General features: G+C 56.0%; 1 long non-coding RNA gene across 6 annotated transcripts in view; it reads right to left on the reverse strand.

Annotated features, from left to right (window-relative positions):
• Positions 1–20426, reverse strand: part of LOC121161472 — a 40856-nt gene extending 20430 nt beyond the window's left edge. For 5 of the 6 annotated variants that reach the window (XR_005884684.1, XR_005884686.1, XR_005884685.1 and 2 more), the window contains exons 1-2: positions 20130–20426; positions 18583–18743 (exon numbers count right to left, since the gene is read on the reverse strand). This is a non-coding gene — a long non-coding RNA (uncharacterized LOC121161472). Of the gene's footprint in view, positions 1–17550; positions 18744–20129 lie in introns of those variants that run through there. The other variant, XR_005884681.1, reaches the window with a different exon arrangement.
• Between the last annotated feature and the right edge of the window lie 1143 nt (positions 20427–21569).

Below are 21569 nucleotides of genomic sequence, written 5' to 3' on the forward strand. Positions count from 1 at the left end.
CACCTAGGCACTCGCATTGTTGTCGGATTGTTTTTCTGGGCTCAGAGCATTCCCAGCTCAGAATATTCCCTCGCAGCCATCTCTTGGCCACTTTCTAGCCAGAATTCACTCAGCCACCTCACTCTCCAGCTCCTCCACGCCAGCCCCTGGCCAGCAGGCCTGGAGCCACAGGCAGGTGACCCGCAGACCCGTCAAGGCAGCTGCAGGAAGAGGGGCAGCCATCTCAGACCCCCGAGAGGACTGCCACCCCAGGCCCCCACTGCGTGGCACTTAACCCCTGCCTCCCCGGGCTGCTAGCTTTCTGCTTTCTTCCCCATCAGGTATCAGAGCCTGTGCACAGATGGTTTGGTTTAGAGAAAATATGGAGCCAGGCTTATTAAAAAAGAAGCAATAAAGGAAGAAAGCAAACAAAAGACAAAGGAGAGGAGCAGAGACACAGGGTGGGACAGCACCCCCCCACACACACCCCGGGTGGGACAGCACCCCCACACACGCACACACCCCGGATAGGACAGCTCCCCTACACACACACCCCAGATAGGACAGCACACCCCCCCCACACACACACCCCAGGTGGGACAGCACCCCCCCACACACACACCCCGGGTGGGACAGCACACCCCCCATACTCACACACCCCGGGTGGGACAGCACCCCCCCACACACACACCCCGGGTGGGACAGCACCCCCCCACACACACACCCCGGGTGGGACAGCACCCCCCACCACACACACCCCGGGTGGGACAGCACCCCCCCACACTCACCCTGGGTGGGACAGCACCCCCACACACACACACTCACACACCCCTCGCTCAGGGATGCAAACAAGGGGCTGGGACGGCACCCCTCACCCCTTACTCATACCCACAGCGCTCTGCAGGAGGCGGCAACAGCCCCACCCTGCACGTCAGACTAACCCAATCTCCTGTAGAAAAACACCTCCCTACACGGGCCCCTTCCTGGGTCCCATCCCACGCATACTGTGACACTCTGGAAGCTGAGTTTGGCGGCTTTCAGGACTGGAAGAGGCAGGTGCCCGTGTCCCTGGGGGAGGCCTCCACCAGGCAGTAGCCACCACACCACACAGGTCGGGGGAGGCAGGATGAGCAACCTGGGAGGGCTCTCTGGAGTAAGAGGCGCGAAGAGCCAAAGTCTCGGGGACAGAGAGGACCATGGCAGAGGGCAGGGGCTTGGTCCAGGAGCTGGAAGTGGGCTGCTCACCGCTCCCAGGAGTCCCAGGGCTTCCTGAGAGGGTGGGCTCAGGGCTGCAGTCCAGGCAAGGCACTTAAGCCACTGCTATGCTCTAGGGGCAGCCCCTAACCACACACTCATCCCTGCCTGAGGCAGGAGGTCCATGCAGAGGGAACGGTTCCTCCCCCTCTGAGGACCACAGGCCAAGTGCAACACGGCTGCACACAGAGGATGAAAAAGCACCAGAGAGGGCCAGTGTCGTGGCAGAGAGAACCGGTCGCCACTTCCAGCACCAGCATGGGCTCAGGTCCCTGCTGCTCTGCTTCCAATCCAGCTTCCTGCTGATGCACCGGGAAAGGCAGTGGAGGATGGCTCAAGATGGACAAGCACTAGGGCCCCTGCCATGCATGCGGGAGACCTGGATAGAGCACCTGGCTCCAGGGTCTGGCTCGGCCTCGCCCTGGCATTTTGGGGAATGAAACAGCAGGTGGAAGATTCTCACATGCTTGCTCACTCACTCTGCCTTCCAAATAAATAAGTAAATACTTTAGAAGTAATCATAAAGAGACCCGGCTCACGTACCTGGGGCTGGAACAGAGGTCTGTAGGGAGTGGGCACGGCTTCTGTTCTCACTGCAACTAAAGTGACAGGGACAGGCTTCACAGGGACGGGGGCGCAGAGCAGACACAGGCAGACCCCCTGACCAGCCCACCATGGGCAAAGCTGTGGTCTCAGGTGGAGCTCCCCAGGTGAGGCCCTGTCACCTGCAGGGCAGGCAGAAGTGCAGCCATGCTTGCTATGTTCATCCTGCGTGTACTAGCCATGGTGATGGGAATGCTGCATCAGGCTTGGGTGGTGCATCCCTCGCTTTCTCAAGCAGGTGTTTTTCCCCGTCCAAAGCAGCGGTCTGCACAGGACTGGAAATTGTAAGAACCACCACCCTGTGCAGCGGCAGACACCTCAGCAGGCCTGACAGCCTAGGGCACAGGGTGCTGAGCCAGCTACGCTAGGCTCGGGGTCACGGCCACCATCGGGCCAGAGCAGCTAGAAACCTTGCCATGGCCCAGTGAGACACCAAAATGGGATGGAAGGGCTGTGGAGAGAGTGGACTGCCACAGGCATCCTGTCAGAAGATGTGAGAGCCTCGGAGAGTGCATAAAGGTATGCTTCTGGAGACACCCCAGTCAAAATGATGCTCTGATGTCTAACGCTGTGAAGGGACAAAGCTACGTAGGATCCCACAACCCTTCCGCTTCTGCTCCAGCTCCCTGCTGCTGTGCCTGGGTTCCTGCCACCCACACAGGAGGCTGGGATGGAGCCTCGTGCGTCCACTGCTCCTCTACTGTCCCACCTCCCTGCTGCCGTGCTGGGGAGCAGCAGCTGATGGCCCAAGCACCTGGGCCTCTGCCACCCATGTGGGAGACCAGAAGAAGTTCCTGGTTTCTAGTTTGGGTCTGGTCCAGCCCCAGTAGTTGTGCCTTTCTGAGCAGTGAATGAGCAGATGGAAGTCCTCTCTCTCTCTGTAACTCTACCTTTCAAATAAAATAAATAGCTCTTTAAACAAGAAAATAAAAGCTTTTTATTTTACTGTGATTGGTTTCCACCCCCACAGAGAATACAGGACACAAACACTACATCAAGTACAGAAACAGACAAAACTACCCAACATGGGAGACATTGGGGTGCTGCTCCCCCTTCGAAGTGCAGGGGCTGCTGGGCGGGGTCAGGGCTGCTCCTGGTCCTGGGTGCCACAGAGGGCATGCTCCACTGGGGCAACTGTATGTGTGCCAGCGTTGCACACCGATACTTGCATGCTTCCCTTACGTGTGTCAAACTTTAAAACTTGAAAATCCATGGATTCCAACAGCAAAAATAACACAGGAGCGCAGGGGTCGTGCCGGCGCTGCAGGGCTGCGGGACTGCGGGGGCTGCAGGGCTGCGGGGCTGCGGGGGTTGCGGGGCTGCGGGGCTGCGGGGCTGCGGGGCTGCGGGGCTGCGGCGCTGCGGGGCTGCGGGGCTGCGGGGGCTGCGAGGCTGCGGGGGCTGCGGGGCCTGCGGCGCCTGCGGCGCCTGCGGGGCTGCGGGGGCTGCGGGGCTGCGGGGGCTGCGGGGCTGCGGGGGCTGCGGGGGCTGCGGGGCTGCGGGGCTGCGGGGCTGCGGGGCTGCGGGGCTGCGGCCGGAGCACCCCGTCACACTACAAGAGAAGCTGCTCTGTTTTTCGAGTCACTGTTTTCCCAGGTGGTTGGGGAGGGTGGGGAGTGGTTGACTCATTTTCCTTGCTCTCCCCTCTCCCCACTGCCCGGCCCCGCCCCGTGTGTGTGGCTGGATGGGGCCGAGGGCCCGGAGATTTGGGCTGTTGCCTTGGTGATGCTTAAACATTGGCTTCAAGCAAGGATGGTAAAATAAACCAGCAGAAGCCTTAGGGAGCTCCGACCAGCCCTGCCCGCTGCTCCAGGGCCTGAGTCAAGGCCTGTAGCCAAGTTGGCTCACGTGGACAGGGCCTGCAACAGAAGACTGGAGGCAGGTCAGGGACTGGCATGGGCCGGACCCTCAGAAGGTCCAGCTTAATGCCAAACATGTTGTCCCCATCAGCTCCACAGCACTCCACAGTGCAAGTCCAGACCCAAAGCCTGGGAAAGCTTCCTCTGCAGTGGAGGGAGCCAGTAGAGCGAAAATCATGTTGTAGGGAGGTGTGCTTGCTTTCAGAAAGTAAGGACGGGCCCAGCGTGATAGCATAACAGTTAAGGTCCTCGCCTTGAAAGCACTGGGATCCCATATGGGCGCCGGTTCTAATCCCAGCAGCTCCACTCCCCATTCAGCTCCCTGCTTGTGGCCTGGGAAAGTAGTCAAGGACGGCCCAAAGCCTTGGGACCTTGCACCCGCGTGGGAGATCTGGAGGAGGGTCCAGGCTCCTGGCTTCAGATCGGCGCAGCACCGGCCATTGTGGCCACTTGGGGAGTGAATCATTGGACGAAAGATCTTTCTCTCTAACCTCCCCTCTGTACATCTGTCTTTCCAATAAAATAAATAAAATCTTTTAAAAAGAAAGGAAAAGAAAGGAAAGGAAAAGACAGCTGCCCCTTACAGGCCCAGAGGCACGGAGCCCGCCTCTCACCACGCCCACCTGCAGGAGCTTGGAGCAAGCAAGCTGACCCTGTCCAGGACGTAGCCAGGACCAGTTCTTGTGGAGCTTCAAGTAAGCCCTTAGTCCCTCTGTGCCTCAGTTTCCCCATCTGCACCAAGTCCCTTGTACAGCCAGGTGTCCTGAACGCTGACCCAACTCCCCCCACACAGCTGTAGCACATGTTCAATTTGTCCATTGCATAGGGGAGAGGGGAGAGGGGAGAGAAGCAGAACCCTTTGCCTTGCCCCAGAAGCCTCCAGATGCTCAACTGGCCAGGCCGGCCTTGGCTGTCCCACCGTGTGCTCGCATGCAGCTGGGATCTCTGGACTGGGCAGTGCCGGGAGGGGCCTTTGACGAGCATGAGGTCACCAGCGGCCTCCCTCTTGGGCGGGACATGTTAGTATGTCAACTGGCCTGCATGTTGTGATTCCAGCCGGGTGAGCACCCTCCACCCTCCTCCCTGCTTTCCCTTACTGGCAGCTGGTCAGGGTAAGAACACAAGCATGCAGGCCCCGCGGACCCTGGGAAGGAGGCTCAGGGTTGATAGTGTTGCTGATGGTGCACGTGCTATGTGCTGCTGTGTGTCTGACATGGCAGAAATGACCAACCTAGCAGAGGGCATAGTACTTCCCCGAAATGATATGACCACCGCAGAAGCGCAGGACCAATACAGTTGCCTTAAAGCAACGTAGGCTCATTCTCTGTAGTTTAGGAGTCTGGAGGTCCAAAGTCAAGGTGTGGGCAAATCTTACTTCCTCCACAGGCGCTGGGAAGGCCCTTCCTGGACACAACCAGCCCCTGGTGGCCCCGCTCATCGCTGGGATCCTTGCCCTGTCTCTCTCCACATCCCTTCCTCATCCTCGAAGGACACTGGTCTCTGGCAGATGTCACCTGGAGATCTGGAAGGACATTTGCAAATACCTCTTCTGTCCAGATAAGATGGTGTTCTGAGGGTCTGGGTGGACTTGGACCACGGGGGCCGCTGCCCCCGTGTCAGCGTCCCTTGTCATAAATGGGAATCCTGGCAGTCTGTGCAGTGCAGGGGTTTGTCCGAGTCCCTGGGCCTGGTGGTCAGGGTTTGAACCCAGGCTACCACCTGGAGTCTTCCCGACTGGCCCTGCCATCCCCTGCTAGGTATCCATCACACAGCATGGAGACGGAGCACCACACAGGTGGGAGGTGGATCCTCAGCCATCAGGAGCAGAATGCGGGCTCTCTCACAGGACATTCCGGACCTTCAGCATGTAGGCGAAACTTAGAGAGCAGCCTTAGAGCCTCTGCGGTTCTGTGGCAGACTGCCCATGGGGACCTGGTGGGGGCGGAGAGCCTAGCCCAGTGACCCGGTGCACCTGGCTGCAGGACCGTGGTCAGCCCAAGGCCAGCCCAGAGTAGTAGCCAACAGCATAGCACAAGCAAAGCAACTGGACCCCACATCCACACCAGACGTTCCCAGCATCAGTTTGCAGATGCCCCCAGCTAGCCACAGCCAGCTTAGCTTAGTGATCAGCAGAGAGAGTTTAGGTAGAAGGTCTACTGCCTGAAGTGGCCAGGGTGTGCTCGCCCTGGGCACCTTGGGCAGCACGAGGCTCGGCCCCAGCACAGCCTGGAGGCTCTGGGAAGACTCGGAGAGTGAGCCAAGCCCTCCTCCCCTTGGCAGCCCCAGGGTGAATGAACGGCTCTTCCCTGGACCAGCCCTCCCTCTGACAGTGGTGTGACTGAGCACCCCAGTGCCAAGCGATGATGGAAATCTGGCTCTCTGAGTCTTTCCGGCTGGCTGGAGCAGTAGCTTGGACCCCAAGGAACGGACACTCCCAATTCGCCCAAAGCGGGAGAACAAGGGCAGTGGCTCCAAGGGAGCCTCTCCCTGAACAAGACATCCCTGGTGTCTCACACCAACTCCCAGGAAGCTACAACAGCACCGGGTCATTGCCACAGCCTAGGCGGTCCCTGCTGGCAGCTGCCCTCCTTTCTTCAAGCATCAGCCCTGTAAGTCACATGGCACATGGCCTGGCAGCCCCTGTGGATGAGACAGCATCCTGCGGTGCTGATGGGTGGGAGGGTGTGAAGGCAATGACAGCAGTTTTCATTCTTTATGAAGGTAAGATTTGCATGAAATAAAATTCACCTCTTTAAAGCGAACAGTCTGGAGCCCGTACATGACAGAATACATTAGACCACTCCCTAGGATGCTCATATCCAATACCAGGATGCCAGTTCGAGTCCCGGTTGCTCCACTTCCAATCTAGCTTCCTGCTTATGCGCCTGGAAAGGCAACACATGATGGAGGGAGAGGGGGGATCAGGATAGGGTTCCTGGCTCCTGGCTTTAGCCTGGCCCAGATCCAGCTATTGTCACCACTTGGGAATGAAGCAGCAGGTAGAAGATTTCTTTCTATTTCTTCCTCACTCTTTCTGTCACTCTGCCTTTCAAATAAATTGGTAACTCTTTTTGGAAAAGACGTCTAGTGTTTATAATAATAGTAAATAATTAGGTGCATTGAGAATATTCCCAATATTGCACAACCATCACCTCTGCCCGGCCCCAAACACTGCCACCTTCCTGAGCGGAAAGTGCTGGCTCACTGAGCATCATTGCCTGCCCCATGCTGCCTTCGTGCCCACAGGCGGCACTGCGTGGAGTCACACACTCTGCCCGTCTCATGCACGTGGAGCCATCGGTGGCCATTGTCGCCAGCCCAGCAGCCTCTTCCCTTCCCCTGGTCTCAGCATCCTGGGTTTATTGTGGGAAATCAGCCCACTCCCCTTAAACCACATGGCTGACCCCCCACATCTGCCTGCCGGGGGCAGGTGCATGACCCCATCAAGCACCTTCCAGGGACGAGTAGGGACTCAACTCCAACCAGTAAGCGGGGCTCACAGAGCAACGGGGGGACCTGGAGCTGCTGCCACCTCCTGCCCTGCCGTGCCACCTTCACCCAACCCAGAAAAGCATTCACAGGGGGTCCATGCGGCCTTCACCATCCTCTGAGCTGCAGGCCACAGCCTTGCATGCAAGCAGGGCCAGCCGAGGCATTTCCCTCTGGGAAGTCAGTCGCATGCTAGGCACCAGAGCTGGCCCCAACTGTGATTTGCAACAAAATCAGACCCAGTTAATACTCGGGCCAAGGTAACTCAAGTTGACTCTTCTCTTCAGTATCTCCCCATTCCTTAGAGTAAAACTCAACTTTGCCTCACAGGGTGCACACATTTTTCTGATGCAGTCTGACTCCCTGTCCCGTATCACCTGATAACCCTCATCTCTCCTAACATACACACACACACACACACACACACACACACACACACGCACGCTTCTTCCTGCCCCTGACTCTGCTCTTGCTCTCTCCTCCACCCAGACTGTCGGCCTCATCCACCTCCCAGTGCTCACACAGCCTGTATTTTTGTTTATTTGAATGGCAGAGTTTCAAACGGAGAGAGATATCTTCTGTCTGCTAGTTCGCTTCCCCAATGACCACAGTTGCCAGCTCCAGTAATCAGGCCCTCCAACCGGGTCTCTCTCATGAGCACCAGTGCCCAAGCCCTTGGGCCATCTTCTGCTGCTTTCTCGGGGGCACTAGCAGGGAGCTGGATCAGAAGGAGAGAAGCCAGGCCTCAGATGGGTGCTCATACAAAATGCCAGCATTGCAGGCCAAGGCTTAATCCTCTGCGCCACAACACTGGCTCCTTCCTCATCCTTCACCTCTTGACTCAGGGACCCCCTCCTCCTCCAAAGCCCTCTGCCTTAGCACCTCCCCTCCCCTCCAGCTGGAGCCCACAGCCCTGCACACGGGTCCCTCTTTGCCCTGGCTGTGCGTTGCTGATCAATGGATGTCTTCTGTCAGCCCCCCACACACCCAGACTAGCATCCTGCAGGGCATTGTTTGCGTCTGGCCAGTCACTGATGAGTATGATGCTTGGGACAGAGCTAAGACCATAATAATGTTTGTCGAATGAATCGATGAACAAACAAATAAAATGCTTCAAAGCACTGCTTCAACAGAGAACTTACTGAGTTGGCACCATGGCACAGCACACGGAGCTGCCTGAAGCACCAGCGTACCGAATAGGTGTGGTTTGAGTCCCAGCTGCCCTACTTCCCGTCAAGCTCCTGCCTGCTAATGGTCTGGAAAGGCAACAGAGCATGAGCCAAAGCCATGGGCCCCTGCACCCATGTGGGAGACCCGGAAGATACTCCTGATTCCTGGCTTCAGATAAGCCCAGCTCCAGTCACTGGCCAGGTGGGGAGTAAACCAGTGGATGAAAGACCTCTCTGTCTCCTTCTCGAACTCTGCCTTTCAAATAAAGTAAGTGTTTTAAAGAAAAAGAGAACCTACTATCAGTTTGTGTCAAGGCTGCTCTACTTCCGATCCAGCTTCCTGTTCCTGTGCCTGGGAGGGCAACAGAGGATGCCCCAGTGCTGAGGTCTCTGAACTCCCGTGGGAGACCCACATGGAGCCCCCAGCCCCTGGTTGCAACTGGGCCAGCCATTCCAGGATAGAAAATTCCTGTTTCTGCTTCTCTCCATATAACTCTGCCTTGGACGAGACCTTGAACTGCTCCCTGGAATCTGCCCAATGCTTCCCTAATAGGCCACTTTCTTTTAAGATTTTATTTATTTTTATTAGAAAGTCAGATTTATAGAGTGAAAGAGAAACAGAGAAAGATCTTCCATCTGCTGGTTTGCTCCCCAAGTAGCTGCAATAGCCAAAGCTGAGCCAATCCAAAGCCATAAGCTTCTTCCGGGTCTCCCACACGAGTGCAGGGTCCCAAGGCTTTGGGCCGTTCTCGACTGCTTTCCCAGGCCACAAGCAGGAAGCAGGATGGGAAGGGAAGTGGAGTAGCCGGGATATGAACTGGCACCCATATGGGATCCTGGTGCGTGCAAGGCGAGGACTGTCACCATCTGCACCCAGCAGGGCCATGCACAATCCCATCTTCCCAGCAGTGTCCCTGGGCCAGCCAAGGGAGTAAGGCTGATCCTCTGGCCTGACCATTCTCTCTTGCTCTCTCTTTTAAGGATTTATTTCTGTTTGGAAAACTTAGAGCGAGATTGAGAAAGAGAAATTTTCCATCTTATGGTTCACTCCCCAAGTGTCCACAATGGTCAAGGCTGAGCCAGGCTGAAGCTTCTTCTAGGTCTCACAAGGGGGACCCAAGCACCGCTGCTTTTCAAGGACACAAGCTTGGAAGTGGAGCAGCTGGGACTTGAACCAGGCCCATATGGAGGGGAGGGGAGGGGAGGCAGCCGGGTTGATTAGCGTGGTCTTGCACGCCCCCTGGCGATACTGGAATCACTGAGCCATACGGAAGGCGGCTGGTGCAGGTGCCTCAGGAGTCTGTACCCATTCCCTTCCTGCTGGCACTCTCCACGACCTGATCTCTGCACCTGAGAAAGCTTCATCTTAAATGTATTAATTAAAGATAACCCCCTTAACTTAAATTTTTCTAAAAAATGTATTTATTTGAAAGGCAGAGTGAACGAGAATTTTCAATCTGTTAGAAGGCTGCACCAGCAGCTACAGCTTATACACAAGGCTGCCCCCCAAAGCTTGGGTATGGGGAATTTCAAACACATAAAAAAATGGAATGGGATGAGGGCTCCGCCCAGTGGTGACACCCACACCCCGCGTCAGAGAGCCTGGGTTCACGCACGACGCCAGCTGCCCGAGATCCCAGCTTCCTGCTAACGCATGCCTTGGCAGACGGCAGACGCTTGCCCAAGTGGCTGTGTCCCTGCCACCCACAGAGGGGACCTGGATTGTCCCACCTCGTCCGGGGACTAAACCATTGGGTAGGCTTTTTCTTCCCTCTTCTTCTCCTACCACACCTCTCAAATAAATAAAATCAAAGATTAAAAAAATAATAATACTTGATAAGCAATAAGACCTGGTGAGCTGAGACGTGTGCATGCTCTTTGTGAATGCAAAGAGGGGACTCTGTCCTTGTGTCCCAGGTCCCGGGCCCTCTGACTAGGTTACCTCTGAGATAAAGTGATTTTAAGATAGATTTATTTATCTATAAAGATGTATTGATTTATTGGAAAGACAGATTTACAGAGAGAAAGATCTTCCATCTGCTGGTTCACTCCCCAAATGGCCACAGCAGCCAGAACTGAGCTGATCAGGAGCCAGGAGCTTCTTCTGGGTCTCCCATATAGAGACCCAAGCATGTTGGTCACCCTCTAGTGCTTTCCCAGGTCACGAGCAGGGAGCTAGACAGGAGGTAGAGCAGGTGGGACACAAACGGGCACCCGTATGAGACGCTGGCCCTGTGGGTAGACTGGCCTTCTATGTCATGCCTAGATGTAGGACTCTTTTTAAAACAGAAACTATAGCTGAGATACTTCAGAGAAAAACAGGAAATACTGCACACTGGCATGGCAATCTTCCGTGAGACCAGAACCTACAATTCACCCAAGTCCTCCTAAGGCCGGGCACAGGGAAGGCTGTGCGAGGTCCCCCGCCCCCGCTCTGCTTCTGTCCTGGCAGTCCCGAGGCCCTCTCTTGGTCAGTGCCCTCCCTGAGCTCAGCTGGGCACATTCTGCTGGCCTCAAGGCCCCATGGCCCACCACACAGCCTGTGTGCTGTCAACACGTCCCTTCCCCAGGGGGCATCCATGGCGTGAAGCGGGAGCATCAGGACCGACTCAGACGTCACGCTGGGCCACTGGAGCCCTTCAAAGCCCAGACAAGCGCGGCTCAAACGCTCTCACCTCACAGCCCTGTGCAGGCTCACCCTAAAACCACGGCTGCAGACAGTGCAGGCAAGCTCTCGTCCCTGGCTTGGGGGCAGCATGATTCCAGCTGTCCTGCCGCCCTCCTGCCTGCGGGTCTTGCCTCACCGGCTGCCTTGCCAGGGCTGCCAGCCCCCGAGTCCATGCCTTCACACTATGCATGGCTTTACACTCAGAGCAGGCTGTTGTCCGGGTTGGGCAGCAGGGCAGCAGAAAATGATCCAGAAACGATGACAGCCAGGGCTCGGCCTCAGATTTTCAAAGATTTTTTGGTTTTTAACAGTTATTTGAAAAGCAGAGTGACAGATGGGGGAGGGTGGAGGCAGAGAGCTCTCCCACCTGCTGGTTGATTCCCCAGAGTCACAATGGCCAGGCCTAAGCCAGGGTTGAGCCAAGAGCCAGGAACTTCCTCTGGGCCTCCTGTCAGAGTGGTAGGGGTCCAAGCACTTTGGCCATCTTTTGCTGTTTTCCCCAGCCCATAAGCAGGGAGCAGGATCCAAAGCCAGGCAGCCAAATGGCCGTGCTAACCTGCCAGATCCATCACAAAGTGGAATCTGGAGGTGACTTCAGTAGCGCACTGAGGGACTGTAGGTCTCTCTTAACTCCCTTCCCGAGGTACCTGAGGGTCCGGGGAGGAGGCAGCGTCCACCCTAGGGCAGGGTCTTGAACTTCATACCTCTACCTGGGGGAGAAGGGGGCGAACAGAGATGATCCCGCTGAACCTAACCCCAGCAGCAGGGCCCTAGCAGGAGCGCCACTCCAGGCTAGCGTGGGGATGTCAATCTCCTTCCCTTTCTTGAATGTGTCCAGGGAGAGCCCAGGGGCCGTTAGGGTCTCCATCCTGCATTGTGACCATGGGCGAAGCAGGGGTCAGGGGTACAATCCTGCCCAGTACCCCATATTCCTACACTCCAGTTCTGGGACCCGCCCAGCTCCTGGAGAGTGCAGGATCAGAGGACACCTATTTGGGGAATCCTAGCACCCAAGGCAGAGAGGCCCAAGGACCCAGCCTTAGGCAGCCTCAACAAGCAGCTGCTTACCGGTGACCACCAGAGGGCGCGCGGTCAGGACGCTGCTGCCTCCCACCCAGCCCAGCCTAGTTCTTCAGCCACAAGTGTCCCCTCCACGCGTGCCTTTCCTTCCGCTCCCAGTTCCGAGTTGGGACACAAGGGGGTTCACAGCTTGGTTTTTGGTTGAGGGAATAATTAATTGTTAGCAGATTTTATTTTTGAAGCTTCCAAATGCAATTATTAGAAAGGAGCTGGCGTTGTAGCACATTAAGATACCACCAGCGATCCTGGCACCCCATATCAGAATACAGGCTTATGTCCCGGCACCAGTGCTTCCTGGTAGGCTTCCTGTAATGCACTTGGGAAGGCAGTGGAAGATGACAGAGCTTGGGCCCTGCACCCACGTGGGAGACCCATGGTGGAGCTCCAAGCTCCTAACTTCTACCTGGGCCAGCCCTAGCCATTGAACCATCATATGCAAGTCCTCTCTCTCTCTCTCTCTCTCTCTCTCATTCTGCCTTTTGAATAAATACATAAATCTTTTTAAAAATACTTGTTAAGAGTGCTCTCAACAAATACCCAACAAATACCCCACCAGTGTGGCAGACTCAGCCCCTTGGATCAGGAGCCGAGCCTGGGACCCAGGAGCCTTGCCAGTGTGGAATATTGGTGTCTTACCCATGAGCGTAAGTGCCAGCCCCAATGGGCTTCACTCTCCATGTCCTTCCAAGCCCCACATAGCCACAGTCTGGCCCACTCGCCAAGTCCCCACAGGAGGGCTCTGTTACTGCCCGGCCAGTGTCAGTCCCAAGCAGGGCTGTACTCTACTGTCCAGTGAGATGGTTGCCCCGTAACTGGAGGAGGGCAGAGCTTGCTTCGAGCCCAACCCAGAAGGACGGAATTCTGGTGGCAGCTGCTTGAGGCGGTGAAATCACTGCTCCACCAATGAAGGGCCAAAGCTGAAGCGACCCCCATTGCAGCTTCCGTGTCGGGGGGAGTTTAAAAAGCCCTTTGCACCTCTCTCCCTGGCTCTTCTCCATCTGTAGCCCTCTCCTTCACATCTCTCTGCTACACGGGGAAGGGAAGCCGGTGACCGTGGTTCCCTGGAATAAAGGCCATTAAATGGTGTTCTTTCCCTGTTGGTCGGCGAATCTTACACCCAGCACTGGGGGCATCTGGATGAGCAGGGGAGGGGCTAGGGCAGACACCCGCCACTGCTGTCCCACCTAGAAGAGATCGACTGCCTTGGTGGTTTAGATGCGGACTGGCCCCAACGGTGCAAGGTGTGGTGCCCTGGGCCAAAGTGCTAGGAGATGATGTGGGGCCTTTAAGACAGGGGGGCTGCCTTAACCCACCGGGTTCTGCTCTCTGCAGGGATGGGAGCAGTTCCTGAGCAAGCGTGGCCACGCCCCTGCCTTAGGGGCTTCCGGAAGGCGATGTCATCCACGGGAGCGCTGACGCCACATCCTCCAGAACTGTGAGCACAATAAACCCCCTTTTTCCCATAAGCATGCAGCTGTGACAGTCACGAAAAATGGACCATTACAAACAGGAGACTCTCTTTCCCCAGCTCCGAACAGGATCAGGTGAGTTTCCTTCTTGATCCGTTGCTGAACCAGCTTCACAGACTTGAGTGATTTCCTGCGTCCAGGGTGGGGACGGCTGCCTCCTGCCTCCTGCCTCCTGGGGCTCGGCCCACCAGCCCGGACTGCCAACCCGACCCATCCTTGCTCCCTCCTCTGCTGTCCTTGATCCGCGCTCAGGCCCAGACCTGGTGCAGCCGAGGGGCCCCGTGGCCCAGGGGGCGTGCATCACCAGCCTGGTGCAGCTCCCTTGCTGAGCCCTGCGGGCACGCACACTGCCTCCTCAGCTCTCTGGCCTCAGCTCCTCTCTCCAGCTGCACAGATGGCTCCATGGGCACTGCGCTCTGACGATCAATACCTTCTAAGAGTCCTGGTGTGTCAGGCCTGACCCTAACCCTGGGCACACAGACCTGGGGGTAAGCTACAGAGCTGTGAGAAAGAGATGTGAATGAACCCTAGTGGACTGGGACTGAACAGGTGCCATCTCGGGCTCCCACCTCTTGACTCCTTCTCTTCTCTGTCCCTAATACACCGTTGCTCCCCAGTTCGTGACCCAGCAAACTCCTCTTCATACCACAAAAGCCAGCTCAAATAATCCTCTTTGCTCGGTCTCCTCTGTCAGGCGTTCCTGCATGGGAAGATCAAGAGGTCATCATTACCTCTGCATCTTTGCTTTTGTAGCATTTGGTCCATGCTCTAAGTGTTGCCTCTTATGCACAGCAAGCCAGGTGTCACTGGCCTTAAGCATGCTTCCTGGAACAGAATGCTGCCTGCACCCTGGTTCCCTCTGTGGCCACCGTGTCTTCCCAGGCAGCCTGGACTTCTGGCTGCAGCAACAGCCACCCCTCCCCAGGGCGCTGGGCTGGATGCTGCCAACCTAGAACATCCCTCTTTTCTGTGCCAAGCTAGTTCCAGAGTCCTTGAGAGCAGGTGTGAGGCTGGGCCTGGTGAAGGCCTGGCTAGGGCCGCCCTGTGCCAGAGGGCGAGAGGCAGGGTGTGTTCATCAAACATTGAAGGGGATGCCACAACATTGATCTGTACATTTATGGCACCAGGGTTTCAAGGAAGGGACACGGAGGCTTCCAGTCCAGAGCAGGTCCTGGCCAGATGCAGCCAGGGCCAGAGTGAGCAAGGTAGGGGAGCCGGGGTAGAGCCATGGGACGGGCTGGTAGGCCAAGCTGGGCTCTCCTGGGATTACTGCTCCCAGCAGTGCCCACTGGGCCCAGTGCCACCAGCTACTGATTAACAGAGGCTCCTGGCAGCTCTGTATGACTTTGACAATGACCCATGGGCAGTAAACCTTTTAAATACAGGTGAAGAGGCATACAAGCAGGGCTTGTGGGGCGTGGCGGACTCCAAGTTCACGCCCACAAGTCCCGGTTTTCTCAGTTCCCCCCTCTGTGGGTTGGGGGTGGCAAGGACACCCACCCAAGGTCTGTCAGGAAAAGAAACACAATTTCACGTATGAATCAGCAGCACAGGAAGCCCTGGCACGGGACACTAGCCAGGAACAAAGCAGCTTGCAGAGGCAGGCACCTGCAGCGCCAGCCTGGCTGCTGCCACCAGCCAGGGGCACAGGGCCGTGGTGCTGTCAAGACCCCACAAACAGGCTTCAGTTCCTTGATTCAATTAGGATGTCATTACCACAAACAGATCCCGGGGCCGCAGGGGCAGCGAGCCGAGTTAGGCAGCTGTTCCTGGCACCTGAATCCCATCTGATCCAGCACCCCGCTAATGCGCCTGGGAGAGCAGTGGAGGATGGACAAAGTGCCTGGGCCCCTGCAGCCCAACTGCATGGAGTTCCGGGCTCCTGGCTTCATCCTAGACCGACCTGGGCTGTCGCAGCCATTTGGGGGAAGGAATCTTCTTTCTTTCTTTCAGTCTCCTGTGTTGCTCTGGCTTTTGAATAAATCAGTAAATATTATATAGAGATATATATCTTATAATTATTGCACCCTGGTTCTACCAATGTAGTTAATCTAGTTTTTAATTTTGTTTTACTGAGGGAAAGAGACCACAAAATGAAACTCCCAGGCCCTTGACACCCGCAGCCTGGCCCTGAGCCCTGCAGGACACCTTTTCGAGGCTGTGTCCCAAGAGGGGCAGTGGGGTGGGGGCTTCCAGCCAATCTGGTAAACTTAAATGAAGCTCCACCCTGTTTATCTGGGAGGCAGGATGCAACTGGGGTCCACGGCCCCCTAGGCGACCCCCATCTCCTTCCTCCGAGGGAATGTGGGGGGGAAACCTCACAGTTGGAGTCTTGCTGGGGACAACCAACAGGTGCTGATCCAGCGATCTGATTCTGGATTTTGATTTTTCCTGGCAGTATTCACCCATTCTCAAGAGGAAGAGAGAGAGGGGGAAGGAAGAAAAACAAGCCAGCGTGTTGCAGGCACGGGGGATGGGATGAGTAAGTGCCCAGCCCACCCCAGAGGCCCGTGCTGCCCCAGTGGCCCCACAGGGCCGGCAGCTCTAAGCCGTGATTTCACCCAGTGGCATCAGCCAGGCTGCTGCACGCTGCCTGGAGAGCGGGCTCCAGAGTTGGCTCCAGTGACAGTCCCATACCTGGCAATCATCTGTGCTGGCTGGACAGCCAGACAAGCTTCCCAGCAGGCAGGGGAAAGGTCACTGGCTACAGTCACTGTCCAGGAACCCCCACCTCTCAGAGCCTGCACCCCAGAGTGCCCCCCTTCCTGCTCTTATTAAACAGTTTTCAACAAGCCATATGACTTCCTGCTGGGGTGCAAGGGTGTGGGGACACGAGGCAGCCCAGGGACAACAGCTATCCTCAGGGACTTTGGCCATGGGCAGGGTGGGCTGGGTGCTAAGAGAGAGGGGCTCCCTGCCCACAGAGGAGTCTCATTGAGCCTGCTGTTGATCAGGGACCCTCTTTGAAATTTTTAATTTTTCTTTTTCTTTTTTTTTTTTTTTGATGATGTTTGCATAGTTGATCGAAGTGGCAAGGATCAAGGACCAGGGAAAAGCAGGTGACAGCAATATTCCCACACCTTCCTTCTGTATCGGGGGCTGGGGGAGGCAGGGGAGAGAAGGGGAGAAGCCACACCCAGCCTCCCAACCATGTCAGGAACCCAGGGTCCCTGATGTGGCACATGTCCTGAGGGTTCTGTTCAGGTGGCTTCGATAGTTCTGACATACTGTTGATCTCACAGATCTCAGAATAAGGAATTCCTTCCAAGGTCCATTGGCTGACACAGTTCACCTTAAAAGTCTCCATTCACCCAGAAATTTGCTGTCAAACTTCTCTGGGGTAAATTGACCAATTTGTTCTGCCCTCCTTCCTCTGTTGTGATACCAGATGTGCTCTGCAGGCCCCAGTGCCAAATCCTCCGTGTGCATCCGGGCATGCTGTCCACTGCTCCTTGTTCAGTAACTAAGGAGGCCCCGTTCAGACACGCATTGCGCTGTCAGACCATGGGTGCAGCCACTCTCCCCATGCTTGGACTTCTGAGTCCAGCGGCTCAGTTGGCGGGAGCCTCAAAGAAATCTCATCCGAAGGGATCCCACACGTGACTCCCACGTGCTCCCGCCAGCATGCGGTCTGGCTCATTCTGTGACTCACTTCAGCCCACACACACACACACGCACACTGAGAGTTCAGTTGCTAGGTCAGATCTATCTCCAGCCCCATCTCTTAATGCAAACCAATGGGTGCTACAGCCCTGCCCAACCCAGCCCACCATGTACACCACGAGGAGCTGCACATCAGAGTGACTCCCAATAACTCCCCTGGACCAGCTCCCAGCCCTGGTTTCTGTGCCTGCCAGCAAGTATAGCAGACTGGTCCGGTCTGTCCCACATCCCATCCATCTCTGCACTGGACATTGAAGCCTAACTCAACTCAACTTATTCCACCCTCCAGCCCTCACCCATGCCAGCGGGTGCCACTGCCTGTCTAGCCAGGCCCACTCCCAGTGACCAGGGTCCCTTCTGACAGGGCTGTGTCTGCACCGGCCAAGGCATCGTCCCTGTTGGCAGGCACCAAAGGGAACGGCACTTGGCCAGCATGTCCAGGCAGCGGACAGCTCTCGGGTGGTTTCCAGCTGAGGCCACTGCCTCCTGGTACAGCTGTTTCCCTCTCCCATCTCAGCTGCTGTAGGTGTGGCCGTGAAGGAGGCCCTTTCAGGCAGGGCCCAGCAGACTTGCAGCCAAGTGTCCAACCTTATCACTCTAGAACTTTGCATCCTACCCTTCCAGCCCCACCACAGTCCTCTGGCTCCATTGTCATCTTCCCTGGGCTACTGTATTAGGTGGCCAAGGGTGAGAGCTCTGCGGGGTGCTGGCCACACAGCAGGACTCTGCCTGATCACCTCTCAGCCAGCCACATCCACATTTCCTCTCCCCGTGAGCAAACAGGAACAGAGGGGTGTCACCCAACAGCAGGAGGTGTGAGTGGGTAAAACGCTCCATGCACCTTGTCCCTAGTGTAGGGACAGTCTGAACAGGTCACCGGCCAGGCACCGCGACCCAGAGGACCCTGCCAGCATCCTACAGCCTCCATGCAGGGGACCACACGCTGGGGGCCTACACGGATGCACTTTATTTTATGGAGAGCCACTCAAGTGTTACATGAACACTCCTAACAGCAAAGATCAGGAAATGGAAATGCTAATGAGCTGGGGTGGAACTGCCCAGGCTGCACAGGATATGGAAATTTAAACATTTTAAGGATATATTTTGCTTGTGCTAGCACCTGTTGCTGCGCAGGCTGCCCAGCGGGCGGGGGAAGGCTGAAAGGCCTGCCAGCACACGCCATGGCAGGCTGAGATCCTTGACCAGCACCTGCCGTGGGAGTGGTGTGCTGGGCTGGCGGCAGGCTGGGGTGGGGCCCACTGAGGCTTTTCGGTTGGCAGAGTCGGCACCTCAGGCCTCCCCAGACCAGGCCACAGCAGCCACTGCAGGTGTGGAATGGAGGGACGTACATGGCTTTTGGCGTCAGCAAGCAGCCCATGACTTTGTCTCAGGTTGTCCTCAGACACGTCAGGGTCTCCAGCATTGGGGATCTCAGGAACCGGAACCTGTGGGCGTGTGGTCTGGCCTTGATGCACACGCTGCATGATTCGGCTACCTCCGTGGCTGATTCCTGTGCAAAGAGGTCAACAACCTCTGATGGCAAAGGTGAGGCGGCGGGAGACAGCCACTGCCTCTGAGCGGGAGTTCTCTGGCTCGTGAGAGACGGGCAAGCCCTAGAGCCTTAACCTGCACCCTTCAGCAACCTCTAAGACTGATGGTCGGAAATCTCCGAGGAGGGAATGAACTAGGGGGGCTAATGTGGGTTGTGGCAATACAGAGGCACTTTCTCTTCCTGTGACCAGGATGCAGGGCCCTGACCTACGTGGCCCACTCCATCCCTGAGCAAGGCCCAAGTGCCTGCATTCTTTCCAACATACTTTGTTATTCTTAAAAAAAAAAAGTTTTAAATAAGTTAATCCTTAGGGCAGCTAAGCTTTCAGCTCTGGCACCTCTGGCATTGCCTGTAGGCAGCTGTTCTACTTCCAGTCCAATTCCCTGCTTATCCCTTGAAATGGTGAGCATGCTGCAAAGCCCGTGGCCCCTGAACCCAGGTGGGAGCCCTGGAGGAAGCTCCTGGCTTCAGATGGACCCAGCTCCAGCTGTTGAGGCTATTGGAGAGTGACTCAGCAGATGGAAAATCTGGTATCCTGGGGGAGAGGACAGCAGGAGGCATACAGGAGTGACCACTCCTGCTTTGTGGACAGCCTGTCCCTTTGCATTCCTGCTCACTCCCCAGTCACCTGCAGCCTGAGACTGCGGGGACATATGTGCCTAGATCCCTGGGGAATGTAGTTCTGATTTGTTTCCATTTTTTAATATGTATTTATTTGAAAAGCAGAGTTACAGAGGGAGAAGGAGAGAGATCTTCCATCCACTAGTTCACTCCCCAAATGGCTGCAACAGCCAAAGCTGGGCTGGTCCACAGCCAGGAGCCAGGAGCTTCATCCAGCTCTCTCCTGAGGGTACAGGCCATCCTTTGCTGCTTTCCCAGGCACATTGGTTGGGAATAGATCAGAAGTAGAGTAGCCACACTAACACCAGGAGCCCAGAAATCTCCCACATGAATGTTAGGGATCCCGGTATTTGAGCCATCACCTGCCATCTCCCTGTGCATTGGCAGGAAGCTGGAACTGAACTGCAAGCATCCTAAGTGACAGCTGAGCCGCTGCACTGGACACCTGCTGGACACCATGGCTTTGACCCCTTACCCTGCGGAAGCTGCTTACGTTGGTCCTGCTTTGGTCACAAGCTGCTCCATCCACATGGGGGTTTCCATGGGAGCAGCCCTGAACTCCAAGTCTACCCAAGATGGCACACAGTGGCACCTCCCCATGACAGGGTTTTGATCTGGGGTGGTGTTTGTTTCTGGCATTGCTGAGCCATCGTTCACATACCAAACAAATTGACCGCTTGCCTGCATGGCAAGGGAGGTTTATCCATTGAGTCGTGTACTCACCACCAGAGGCAACTTTAGAACATTTCCATCAGCGCTGAAGGTCGCTGTATCCCAGGGCCTGTGCGGTGGCTCAGCGTGTTAAGCCGCCTATAACAACAACACGATGAGTGTCGGTTCAGGTCCCAGTGGTTCCACTTCTGATTCAACTCCCTAATGATACACCTGGAGGCATATAGGAGTGACCACTCCTGCTTTGATACAATGTAACACAGCCCACCTGCCACCAGGTGGGAGGTCTGGATGGAGCTGCGGGCTCCTGGCGCTGGTCTGGCCACTGCAGCTGTGTGGGAGTGAGCCAGTGGGTGGCAGATCTTGCTATTTCTCTCTCTCTCCTTACTTCTGCTTTTCAAGTAAATAAATAAGAAGCCACGTCCCTTGGCTGTTTTCCTCCAGCGCTCCCCCCTCCCCCGCCCCCGCTCAGACTTCCCAGCAGTTAACAATCTGCTGTTTGTCTCTGCGAGTTGGACTATTCCAGGCATTTTGTATGGAGTTATATAGTATGCAGGCTTTAGTGCCTGACTTTGTTCACTTATCATAATCTTTTATTTTATTTTTTTAAAGATTTATTTATTTTTATTGGAAAGGCAGATATACAGAGAGGAGGATCTTCCATCCAGTGATTCACTCCCCATGTGACTGCAACGGCTGGAGCTGAGCCAATCCGAAGCCAAGAGCTCACAGCCTCTTCCAGGTCTCCCACATGAGTGCAGGGTCCCAAGGCTTTGGGCCATCCTCCACTGCTTTCCCAGGCCACAGGCAGGGAGCTGGATGGGAAGCGGGGCTGCCGGGATTAGAACCAGTGATCCTGGCACGTTCAAGGCGAGGACTTTAACCACTACCTTATCACACTGGGCCCTCATAGTGGGTTTTCAAAGCACTGCTCTCCTTTTGCGAGAGGACCTTGGCATCCTCTGGCCCTAGCGTGAGGGGATAGCAGACGTCCTTGGAGACATGGCTGAGGCCGCAGCGGTGGGTGTCCAGGTTGAATATTCCTGCAGATTCTGCAGAGGTGAGATGCTGGCTGCAGCCGGTCCAACCCCACTCTGCCCACACTGGTTTCTTCACCCCTCTTTGTGGTCTGCATCCTGGGACCTGAAGGGGAGAAGCAGAAGCTGTTGAGTCTGATGGTGTGTATTACACAGTTTGTGTCAAGTCTGTATGTTAAGTAAGAAGACGCTTCCGGAAGCACTCTGCCACCTACGGCAACTCTTCCCCAAGCCTGTGTTGTCATAACAGCACAGAGCCAGACAGCCCGCAGCCAGGTTTAGACAAAAACACACGACGACACTGCCAGGCTGCTGATTCTTTTTTTTTTTTTTTCTTCCTATATTCAAGGAAAGTTCCTTAGCATTTCCTGGTCTGTGAAAGTAGTGGGCGGCCGGAGGACAAGGTTGGACAGCCAGAGGTCAAGGTGGAGGCACCAATGACAGCCTGATGGGA

Source organism: Ochotona curzoniae, unplaced genomic scaffold, assembly GCF_017591425.1.
Source record: "Ochotona curzoniae isolate NIBS_2020 unplaced genomic scaffold, NIBS_Ocur_1.0 contig_4792, whole genome shotgun sequence".
NCBI lineage: Eukaryota > Metazoa > Chordata > Mammalia > Lagomorpha > Ochotonidae > Ochotona > Ochotona curzoniae.